We start from the raw sequence: 13,626 nt of genomic DNA, 5'->3' as shown, positions 1-13,626 counted from the left end.
AGCAGACAATTATAGATAGTTTTACATGCCCTATAAAAAGTAGCGCAATAAAAAATGGTGTCCTTTATATTAATTCATATAAATATAAAGACAATCATTTATTTTTGTGTGAGTTGGGATATGAACATTTAATAATCTCTCATAAATAAAAAAATTATTAAATATACTAAGTTCGTGATTAAATTAATTTTTTTTTTTTTTATATATATTATTAAGGAACAAATACATAATGTGCCTTTCTTAGTATTTCAAGCTGTGATGAAAATCCCAGTGAACTAAATATTTATGATGTCCAAACACATATGTCGCAAGGATTTTGTGGTCGCTAGGCAATTCTCATCGAAGTGGAAAGTGAGGAGTCGCCAGTTTAATTTTTAGGGAAAATTAAAGAAAATCATTTATTATATATAAAAAAAAGAAAATAGTGTTTACCACTTCTAATCCAGATCCAGAGTTCGGGGTCCGTATATGTGCGAGGGATATGTTAGGCATCCCACAGTCGTCCCTAAATAGGATAAATAGATTTAATAACATGCTCACAATAATTTAATACAAATAATTCTAATGGAGTTTAAATCATAATATTGGTTCCTTGTATTTGTTCAAAAACAAAAGGGCATAAATGTGAGAATGCATAAATATCTCACTAGTAAGTCAAGTAAGTGAAATGATCTTAACAATAAATTTTAACTCTATTTTATTTATTTTATTTTATTATAGAATAGTAAAAAGTAACCAAGCTTGTATTGATTTCGGTATAGAAGTATAAGAATATGAAAGATGCTTTCAAATCTAATAATTGATGAATTTCATGGAAAAAGGAAAAAAATTGAAGAGGACCTAAGAGGTAATGAAATTAAATCTATAATCCTTTACTAAAAATTTGCTAAAATTTAAAAAGTGTGCAAAAATAAAAGTGGACATTAAATAATTTACCAACTAAAAATTATGTTTTGCTTGAACTAAAAGAGGTGTATTTTGAAGATGGAATTATTTTGTCAAAAGTGAAAGCCATTTTAGAATAAGAGGAAATTTTAATTTTTTAAAGTATAATTAATTTATCAATCAAGAAATTAAATTAATATAGATTGTGACTTCTATTCATTTAATCAGTATCTCGATTAAAAAGGAACGTGTTAATTAATACCTAAAAAGTTTGACCCATTAGCAAGTACCTTACTTAATAAGGTCAAAATCTCATCATCGGTCTTAATTTAACCACAATCTTAATTTTTATTAATTCAAATAAATTTAAATCACATATTTATTATTTACTAATATTGCTAAAACTGCACCCTCTTACTAGTTCAATTATTTAATAACCGTACATCTTGTTATCCATGAATTGAACATTTTTAACAATTATAGAAATAAAATGAAATTAATATAGGTCAAGACTTACATTCTTTTAACCTTTTAACCAGTACCCCAATTAAAAGAATGTATCAATTAATACTTAAAAAGTTTAACCCACTCGTGGGTACCCCACTAAATAGAATCAAGGTCTCATCATTGGCACTAATTAATCACAATCTTAATCTTTATTAATTTAATTAAACTACAAAACATACATGCACTTTCACAATTAAACGTAATTTAATAACAAAATAATTAATGCATATCAAATCAAATATAATATACTTACAAATTTGCTGAAATTTCGGCAGAGTTTTCCCTAATAACTGGACATTTCTCAAATTTTAACAAAATACAACCTGCACAAAATTGTCATCCTGGCCTGCACATTTATTCATGAATCTTCTACCTCAACAAGAAAATCACATAAAAATAAAAATAAAAATAAAAATAAAAATAAAAATAAAATAAATAAAGAAATTCAACTAGGGGTGGATTTTGGTTTTAGATAAAGTCTTAACTTAACTAAAAATGGAACGAACTTATTTTCTATTCCTTCTAACCAACCATTTTATTTACTTTGCAATTCATAACACTAAAAGCACAATGAATAGAAGAACCTCACAAAAAAATCTATTTGATAATAATAATAATAATAATAATAATAATAATAATAATAATAATAATAATTTAAGGGGTATTCCCTTATTTAAGCAATTAGAGGGGTATCTCTTTAACTACTAAAAACAAACATTTTTTTATAGAGAAAATTTATTTGATAATTTAATTAAAAGAATAATAATAATAACAATAATAACTTAAGGGGTATCTCCTATTTAAGTAGTTTAAGGAGTACCTCTTTCAACTATTAAAAACAAACGTTTTTTTATAGAAAAGTTTTATTTGATAATAATAATAATAATAATAATAATAATAATAATAATAATAATAATAATAATAATAATAATAATTTAAGGGGTATCCCCTTATTTAAGTAGTTTAAGGGGTGCCCCCTTTAACTACTAAAAGAAAATGATTTTTATAGAAAAGTTTTATTTGATAATAATAATAATAATAATAATAATAATAATAATAATAATCTAGGGGTATCCCCCTATTTAAGTAGTTTAAGGGGTAGGGGTGAGCAAATTTCAGTTCAAACCGAAAAATCGAACCGAATCGAATCAATTCGATTCAATTGGTTTGGTTTTAAAATTCAATCGGTTCGGTTCAGTTTTATATTATAAAAATTTGGTTATTTCGGTTCAGTTTGATTTTGAAGAGAAAAAATCGGTTAAACCAAAATGAACCAAATAGTAATTTTATATATTCAAATCGAATCAAATTGAACTGAATCGATTTTTGAATTTATTTATTTTTATGGGGAATTTATGAATTATATTTAATTATATATATATAGATTGTTTAATTTCATTGATTAATGGTTATTAGGTTCAAACCAAAATTAAAATTAGACCAAATAACTTGAAAATCAAGTCTAAATTAAAAAATCAATAAAAAATAAAACGATTGATTTGAACCGAACCAAAATAGATAGGTTTGGTTCGATTCGATTTTTCATCCATTTCGGTTCGGTTCGGTTTCTAAAATATAAAATTCGATTTTCATAATTTAATTCAGTTCTATTCGATTTGAATCGAATGCTTACCACTATTAAGGGTACCGCTTTAACTACTAAAAACAAACGTTTTTTTTTTTTTTTTATAGAAAAGCTTTATTTGATAATAATAATAATAATAATAATAATTTAAGGGATATCCCCCAATTTAAGTAGTTTAAGGGGTACCCCTTTAACAACTAAAACAAACAATTTTTTAGAGAAAAATTTTATTTGATGATTTAATAATAATAATAATAATAATAATAATAATAATAATAATAATAATAATAATAAAGCAAAAGGTTTATAAACTCCAACCAGAACATAGGAATATATCTTAAGAGCAGCATGTGTTTTAAATCGATATTACTCTTAACAAAAGAACCATACATAAGACAAAGTACATAAAAACAAATTATAAGAAAATGGTGAGATCAATATTCATTATCCACACAGATATACGCATCATATAAAATATTAACCATCAAACCATTAGTGATCAATATGAATAGATGATTCACTAATATAGCAAAAAACTATTAAATAATCACAAATACACTTTAGAAACAAAATTAGTTTAATTTAAAAAAGAAAGTACTAAAATAGGACACAAAAGTTAAACCAGAATTGATATCTATTTAATTCTAGTATTCTTATAATTATCACTAGCATTTACATATAAAACGAGACAACTTCTATTCATACACCCAATTGCAGTTTAATTATTCTTTCCTAACAAGCCAACAGGGCATGGCTTCAAAAAAATATAAGCATAACCATTTGGAGGCCTTTACAAGCACATAGCACTCATAAGAAATTAGGAAGACCCGTGAGCAAAAGTTATGCTAAATCAATTAAAATGATTAAGAATGAAGGTAGTGCAAAGCATTAATACATAAGAATCTCAAAAATCACCAATCAAACCAAGTTTCAAACACCAATCCTAAAGCTGGAACAACACATAATTTTTCTCTCAGATTGACAATATTAAGACACATTAAAGACATTCACAATGTATACATCCATAGAGAATTATTTAATAAGGATTCATGGAACAAGAATGAAACCCATTTCATTAACCAAACACAGCCAGAAAATCGGTAAAAATGACTAAAAAAAGGACATGAGATCATAGTTTGGTCTTTACCCGCTGCACTAAGGACGGCTTGTAATGGAGAACACGATACTACAAACCCGAATCTGAGCCAAAATAGTGCTTTAAAGCATGATTTGAACCAAGCTACATAAAAAAAAACTATCGCTACTCTACTTGATAGTATTTCAGGGGAAAAGAGGGAGTAACAAGGTGATAAACTAACTGGGTATGTTGATTTTGTGGGGAGAAATCAAAAGGATGGGCCACTGTGTCCAAAACTCTACCCTTTTGTAACAACAATTAGGTATTTATAGAGGGTTCAAAACCCTAAAATAAAGAGTGGATTTAAGGAGAGAAAATGGAGGGTTGGGATTAAAAGTTCTAAATTTTATTTTTATTTCTGTTATTTATTTATTTATTTATTTATTTATTTATTATTTTTTTAATCTAAAGACCAAAAATTAAAGAGAAAGATATTAAAGGCTAAGATTGAGTAATACTAATTTTGTTTTTATTTATTTTTAATATAATGGTCTAGATTTAGATTTATCCTTACAAAAAGTAAGGACTAAGATTAAAATGTGCATTATTTGTTTTTATCTCTTTAACTAATTTTAATCCAATGGTGGGGAAATTATCCTTACATAAGAGATCAAGGGTCAAGATTGAAGAGTACTAAATTTGTCTTTTCCTCTTTAACAAACTCTACATCTAATGGTCTACAATTAATTCTCTAAATATTTAATGGCTAGGATTAATTTGGGACAATTTTGTTTAATTAATTTTGATTTAAGGGTATAGATTTGTTCTTATACAAATAGAAGGCCTAGATTAAAATGCACAAAAATTACTTTAACCAACTCCTAATTCAAGGGTGAAAAATTAAATCCTACGAAAATAGATGGCTGAAATCATTTTGTATCATTTTGTCATTTTCACTTTTAATCCTAAGGTCTAAATTAATTCTTACAAAAATTAAGGATCAAGATTAAAAGGTGTAAAATACTTTAACTAATTTTTAATATAGGGGTGAAAATCAAATACTAAGAAAATTAAAGGTTAAAATCAAAAAATTAAATTTGTTTTTATCCTCTTAAATCTAATGGCTAAGAAATAAAATTAAAAAGAAAATAAAGGATGAGGATAAATTAAAACAATTTTACTCTTTTTCTTTAATTTTTTAAAAATTAAATTTTAAATCTAAAGAATGAAATTAAATTTTTATAAAATTAATGGTCAAAATTAAAATCAAATTACAAATTAGAATTAAAATAAAATTGGAATTTAATTTAAAAACTTAAATGAGCTAGGAAATTAAAAATAAAATAAAAATAAAATTGAAAATTAAATTAGAATTAAAGTAATAGTGAAAACAACAACCCAATCGATAAAATTGTATTTTTATTTTTTTAATTAATTAAATTTTATTTATTTATTATTATTATTTTTTAAAAGTTTTTATAGTGCCAAACAACGTATAGTGTCGAAAAAAAGATTTTATTGGCCCGGACAAAACATAGCGTCTACAACGTATTAACTTATTTTTTTTGAAAGGAAAAGGAAAATTATCAGAAAAAGAAAATGACAAACCCCACAAGCTATCAATAGGAGAAATTTTAGAGTAGAAAAATTGTATGTGTAATGGTCTTGTTATAGCAATTTATTATGGTAGATTTTATATTGGTTCAATCATAACCAATAGTAAAAATCTATACGTTGTACATACAAAGTTGGTGGCCATCTTTTCTTTCTCTATATTGTTTACGATAATGCATTAATAGTCAAATATTTTGCTTAATGAAGATGATAGAAATTCACTCGAAATATATTAATTATATAACAGTTAGTTCTTGAGAATTATCTAGTAATAGTTGAATTACCTTCCTAGGTTTATCAACATGTGGGTCTTTGAGTAATTGAAATTACTCTCATTCAATTTTGATGCGTCTAGGTTTAACAATTTTCCGATTTTGAAAAGGGTTTCTTTGGGTTGGCTTGAAATAACTATAGTTTTATTCAAGGTCTTCTTATTGAGATTCCCTCTACTAAAGAGTTTTAATTTAAAGAAGGTTGTATCACTTCGAGATTTGTATACCAAAACTCAAGCCTAAAGAATTTTGTTCTTGATAAGTGTAATTTTATTAATGATTTTTTATGAATTGAGGGACAAAGTTAAGGTTCTTGAAGTTGTTGGGCGACGATAGTCATTTTCACTTGAGTAATCAATCTGATATGTTAGAGGTTGATATTGACTTTGGCAGGGAGCCTAATTTTGATGAAGTAATTGGTTCACTTGTTCATAATTTCCTACTAGAGTTGTGTGCTGTTAAAATTTTGGCTGTGTACAGTTTCCTCTTTTACGTATTCTTCTCTGCCTAATGCTTATAGTAACCCTAATCATGTTGAGAAAGCATTATACAAAATCATTTTTCATAATTCTTAGTCTCTCAATCCCTAATGACTTTCATTATTTTTTTGGGCATATCTTATTCAATTACATTCATATTACTCATTACTTCATTTATTTAATAGCAAAAAATTCTTATTACCAACCAATAGAAAACCACATACATATATTTTTATACATCACCTAATCTTTGTATGTACAAAACCAACCCTCACTTTGATAGCCTAAAAATAATTGGCTTTTGTTTAGTATTAAAGTAATAGTGAAAACAACAACCCAATCGATAAAATTGTATTTTTATGTTTTTTTTAATTAATTAAATTTTATTTATTATTATTATTATTTTAAAGTTTTTGTAGGGCCAAACAACATATAGCATCTAAAAAAAGATTTTATTGGCCCGGACAAAATATAGTGCCTACAACGTATTAACTTATTTTTTTCGAAAGGAAAAGGAAAGTTATTAGAAAAAGAAAATGACAAACCCCACAAGCTATCAATGGGAGAAACTTTAGAGTAGAAAAGTTGTATGTGTAATGGTTTTGTTATAGCAATTTATTATGGTAGATTTTATATTGGTTAAATCATAACCAATAGTCAAAATCTATACGTTGTACATACAGAGTTGGTGGCCATCTTTTCTTTCTCTATTTTGTTTATGGTAATGCATTAATAATCAAATATTTTCCTTAATGAACATGATAGAAATTTCCTTGAAATACATTAGTCATATAACAGTTAGTTCTTAGTTGTATTATTTCTGTTCATTTTATACAATTAAAATTAATTGTTTTTCCTACTAAATAAATAAATAAATATTGCAATAAAGGAAAATAAATATTTGTTTTTTTTTTACATTTTTTTATACAAAAATGAGACGCCTTTTTGTTAATCATCAATTCCAAAATATATATAAATTGCCACTACTTGCGGGTTCACATATACTAATATGAAAAAACCTATTGCATCTTCTTCACCACCCAAAAGATCCTTTAAAACCATGAACAATAATAACCAAGACTTGTTCTCAATGCTCTCAAGCCATCTTCTCATCCTTATTGTTAGTTATTTGCCTTTCAAAGAAGTAGCAAGAACAAGTATCTTGTCTAAGCAGTGGTGCGATATTTGGCGTCAGAATACAAAGTTAGAGTTCCATGAGAACTCCTTTGTAATCGTAAAGAAACTAATGAGAACCAAAGAATTCAAAGGAGTTCTTTTTTTGACTTCATCAGGCGGTTACTTGCAAGAAATACGAAAAAGGATATTCAGAAATTTTCATTAGCTTGTTCAAAACCAGAGGATTTCCTTATAGACATACAAAACTTTGTCATTTTTGCCATTTCAAGAAATGCGAGGAGTTAGAACTCGACTTCTCTGATCCTACCAGGAAAGAAGTTGATGATCTTGAGAATCATCTAGCAATAGTTGAATTGCCTTCCCAAGTTTATAAACATGTGGGTCTTGAGTCATTGAAATTTTTTGATCTTGAAAAGTGTTTATTTGGGGTGGCTAGAAATAAATATAGTTTTATTCAAGGCCTTGTTATTGAGATTCCCTCCACTAGAGAGTTTTAATTTAAAGAAGATTGCATCACTTAGAGATTTGTATACCAAAACTCGAGCCTAAAGAATTTTTTTCTTGATAAGTGTAATTTTATTAATGATTTTTTATGGATTGACGGACCAAAGTTAAGGTTTTTGAAGTTGTTGGGCGACGTTAGTCATTTTCACTTGAGTAATCAATCTAATATGTTAGAGGTTGATATTGACTGTTGCATGGAGCTTAATTTTGAAAAAGTAATTGGTTCACTTGTTCATAATTTCCTACTAGAGTTGTATGCTGTTAAAGTTTTGACTAAGTGCAGTGTCCTCTTTTGGGTGTTCTTCTCTACCTATAGTAACCCTCATCATGTTGAGAAAGCATTATACAAAATCATTTTTCATAATTCTTAATCTCTCAATCCCTAATGACTTTCATTACTTTGTTGGGCATATCTTATTCAATTACATTCATATTACTCATTACTTCACTTATTTAATAGCAAAAAATTCTTATTACCAACCAATAGAAAACCACATACATATATTTTTATACATGACCTAATATTTGTATGTACAAAACCAAACCTCACTTTGATAGCCTAAAAATAATTGGCTTTTGTTTAGAATTAAAGTAATAGTGAAAACAATAACCCAATCGATAAAATTGTATTTTTATGTTTTTTTAATTAATTAAATTTTATTTATTATTATTATTTTGTAAAAGTTTTTATAGTGCCAAACAACGTATAGTGTCGAAAAAAGGATTTTATTGGCCCAGACAAAATATAGTGTCTACAACGTATTAACTTACTTTTTTCGAAAGGAAAAGAAAAATTATCAGAAAAAAGAAAATGACAAACCCCACAAGCTATCAATGGGAGAAATTTTAGAGTAGAAAAGTTATATTTGTAGTGGTTTTGTTATAACAATTTATTATGGTAGATTTTATATTAGTACAATAATAATCAATAGTCAAAATCTATACGTTGTACATACAAAGTTGGTGGCCATCTTTTCTTTCTCTATTTTGTTTATGGTAATGCATTAGTAGTCAAATATTTTCCTTAATGAAGACAATAGAAATTCCCTCGAAATACATTAATCATATAACAGTTAGTTCTTGATTGTATTATGTATGTTCATGTTATACAATTAATAATTAATTGTTTTTCCTACTAAATAAATAAATAAATATTGCAATAAAGGAAAACAAATAATTGTTTTCTTTTTCATTTTTTTATATAAAAAATGACATGCCTTTTTGTTAATCATCAATTCCAAAATATATGTAAATTGCCACTACTGGCTGGTTCACATATACCAATATGAAAAAACCTACTGCACCTTCTTCATCACCCCAAAGATCCTTCAAAACCATGAACAACAATAACCAAGACATGTTCTCAATGCTCTCAAGCCATCTTCTCGTCCTTATTGTTAGTTATTTGCCTCTCAAAAAAGTAACAAGAACAAGCATCCTGTCTAAGCAGTGGCGCGACATTTGGCGTTAGAATACAAAGTTAGAGTTCCTTTAGAAATCCTTTGTAAATCGTAAAGAAACTAATGAGAACCAAAGAATTCAAAGGAGTTCTTTCTTTGACTTCATCAGGCAGTTACTTGCAAGCTATCCAAAAAAGGATATTCAGAAATTTTCATTAGCTTGTTAAAAACCAGAGGATTTCCTTATATAAATACAAAACTTTGTCATTTTCGCCATTTCAAGAAATGTGAGGGAGTTAGAACTCGACTTCTCTGATCCTACCTGGAAAGAAGTTGACGATCTTGATAATCATCCAGCAATAGTTGAATTGCCTTCCCAGGTTTATCAACATATGGGTCTTGAGTCATTGAAATTATTCTCATGCAATTTTGATGCATCTAGGTTCAACAATTTTCCTATCTTGAAAAGGGTTTCTTTGGGGTGGCTAGAAATAAATGTAGTTTCATTAAAGGCCTTGTTATTGAGATTCCCTCTACTAGAGAGTTTTAATTTAAAGAAGGTTGCAACACTTCAAGATTTGTATATGAAAACTCAAGCCTAAAGAATTTTGTTTTTGATAAGTGTAATTTTATTAATGATTTTTTATGGATTGAGGGACCAAAGTTAAGGCTCTTGAAGGCGACGTTAGTCATTTTCACTTGAGTAATCAATCTGATATGTTAGAGGTTGTTATTGACTTTGGCATGGAGCCTAATTTTGATGAAGTAATTGATTCACTTGTTCATAATTTCCTACTAGAGTTGTATGCTGTTAAAGTTTTGACTGTGCAGTGTCCACTTTTACGTATTCTTCTCTACCTATAGTAACCCTTATCATGTTTAGAAAGCATTATACAAAATAATTTTTCATAATTCTTAGTCTCTCAATCCCTAATGACTTTCATTATTTTTTTGGGCATATCTTATTCAATTACATTCATATTACTCATTACTTCATTTATTTAATAGCAAAAAATTATCATTGCCAACCAATAGAAAACCACTTACATATATTTTTATACATGACCTAATCTTTGTATGTACAAAACCAACCCTCACTTTGATAGCCTAAAAATAATTGGCTTTGTTTAGAATAGTTTGAAAATAATTTTTGAATTATTTTAAATTTGATTCTAATAATATGATACTCATTTTTAAAATAATTATTGAATGCACATTAATTTTTATGGGTGAAAATTTATCATCACAAAATGATAATTTTAGCGATAATTATTTGTGGGTATGTTGATTTTGTGGGGAGAAATCAAAAGGAAATTTATTTTGACGGAAGACTTCATTCCAAAGTGGAAACTGATTTTGATCAAGGACAACGTATAAGAGTGGCGTTAAGCAGCGTTAGGCAGAGGTTGGCAAAGGGAAGGGAGAGGGCCGAACGACAATCCCTAAAACATTTTTTGGATTCTATTTATATGTGTGTGTGTATATATATATATACACACACATATATATACCCATATATATATGCTCAAGAGGGCCACTTTGTCTAAAACTCTACCCTTTTGTAACACCAATTAGATATTTGTAAGGGGTTTAAAACCCTAAAATGAAGAGTGTGGATTTAAGGAGAGAAAATGGAGGGTTGGGATTAAAAGGTTTAAATTTTATTTTTATTTTTCCTATTTATTTATTATTTTTTCAATCTAAAGACCAAAAATTAAAGAGAAAGAAATTAAATGCTAAGATTGAGTAATACTAATTTTGTTCTTATTTCTTTTTAATATAATGGTCTAGATTTATCCTTACAAAAAGTAAGGACTAAGATTAAAATGTACATTATTTGTTTTTATCTCTTTAACTAATTTTAATCTAATAGTGGGGAAATTATGCTTACAAAAGAGATCAAGGGTCAAGATTGAAGAGTACTAAATTTGTCTTTTCCTCTTTAACAAACTCTGCATCTAATGGTCTATAATTAATTCTCTAAATATTTAATGGCTAGGATTAATTTGGGACTATTTTGTTTTATTACTTTTGATTTTAGGGTCTAGATTTGTTCTTACACGAATAAAAAGTCTAGATTAAAATGTACAAAAATTACTTTAACCAACTCCTAATTCAAGGGTGGAAAATTAAATCCTAAGAAAATAGATGGCTAAAATCATTTTGTACCATTTTGTCATTTTCACTTGTAATCCTAAGGTGTAAATTAATTCTTACAAAAATTAAGGCTCAAGATTAATAGGCGTAAAATACTTTAACTAATTTTTAATCACTAATCATTAGAGACGCCTTTTGGTGGAATGGCTTGGAGAGTTGGAAGAATTCCAGGGTCAAGCGTGCTCACTTGAGAGAAATCCTAGGATGGGTGACCTCCTGGGAAGTTCTCCATTCCACCTATGCGACAAAACCGTGAGGCTTATGGCCAAAGTAGACAATTCCTCTAGTGGTTGGAGCCCGATCGTTACACACATTAATATTTATGGGTGAAAATTTATCATCACAAAATGATCAATTTTGCGATAATTTTGAAATTTTATTCTTATAAGTCAATTTCATTGTGAACAAAATTCATAAAATTATTATAGAGTATTGAATTCCATATATTTGAGTTGATAATTATTAAATACTCTTACGTTTGCTAAAAAAAAGTAGTGCATTAAAAAATAGTGCACTTTACATTAATTCACATACATATATAAAGACAATCATTTACACTCATATTATCCATAATAAGTTTTAGAAGTTTTTTAAATTATAATTTACCACATCTACCTCCCAAACAAATGAGATTAAAAGTCTTATTCTTACCTCCTCCCAAACATAGTGTAAGGGAGGAGAGATAAGATGAACCACTCAATACCCTTGATAATGATACTTTTTTTAATTTTTATAATTATTACTACATCTTTAAATTTTTAATTTATGTAATTTTAATTGAATATTAAAATAAATTATTTCTATTATAATATAACTTATAATTTATAAATAACTATATTATCTAATTTAATTAAATGTATCTTATAATATATAAACCCTCTCATAATTATTTCATGAGGTCATTTTAAAAATGATGGTGAGGTTCCCCTCTATTAAGCTGATGAAGTGTTTGAATGTTCCGCCTCTTTTGGATTTTTTTTGTTTTCTTTAGGTCAAAATGATGTTTGGATACTTAGAAAAGTGAAGGAAAAAAATATAAAATTTTTTTTCTTAGAAAATTACTAAAATTTTAAATAGTTATTATTGGATCAATTTCAACTTGAACAAAAAAGAGTGGAAAGTAGTGTTAATTTTTCAATTTTTCCTCTATGTGCTTTTTAATTATTTTATTTTAATTTTTAATTTTAAAAACTTTTATTTTATTTTTTAATTTCAAATTGAAAATGCATAACTAAAATATGTATTCAAATATATATAGGAAACCAAATTATTCAACTGTAAAATTATATTATAAATAATCTATCATACTATTCAAGCTAATCATTTTTAATATAATTTTATTTATTCAATATGTGTACAATAGTAAAAATGTAATAACTTTCTTTTCACATTTTTCTTTTCATCAAGACATGGAAATACACAAAATCACTTCCTTTCCTTAAAGAAAAGATTTGTAAGGAAAATAATAATTTTCTTTCCATAGAGATTTTATTTTTCTTACAATTCCAATCATTTTTATTTTCCTAACTCTTCTTTCTACAAAACAGGCTTTTAGGGCCTGTTTTATAGTGAGGAAAATAGAAAGGAAAATGGCAAGAGAAGGGGAAAAAAAAAAGAGTCAATTTCCTTGTTTTGTTAGAAGTAAAAAGAAAGCAAAAAAGAAAAAAAAAAGTTCAATTCCCCATTTTGTAAAAAGGAAAAGGGGAAAGAAAAAAATTGTTAGAATTTTGGTGGCGCCATTTTGTTTGCCACACAAAAGAGTGAAAAACAATGTTAATTGTTTTGTTTTCCCTGTATGCCCCCCCTTTTTTTTTCCTCAAATGGTTATTTTTTAATATAATTTTATTTATTCAATATAGAAGGAAAAACAAAAATATAATAATTTTCTCCCATAACTTTTCTTTCCATCAAGACATGGAAAATAAACAAATCAGTTCCTTTCTTTTCATTTCCCTATAAAAAATATTTGAAAGAAAAATAATAATTTTCCTTTCCATAGGAATTTTAC

The sequence above is a fragment of the Hevea brasiliensis genome, chromosome 4 (assembly GCF_030052815.1).
Source record: "Hevea brasiliensis isolate MT/VB/25A 57/8 chromosome 4, ASM3005281v1, whole genome shotgun sequence".
NCBI lineage: Eukaryota > Viridiplantae > Streptophyta > Magnoliopsida > Malpighiales > Euphorbiaceae > Hevea > Hevea brasiliensis.
Note: the sequence above shows the minus strand (reverse complement) of the source record.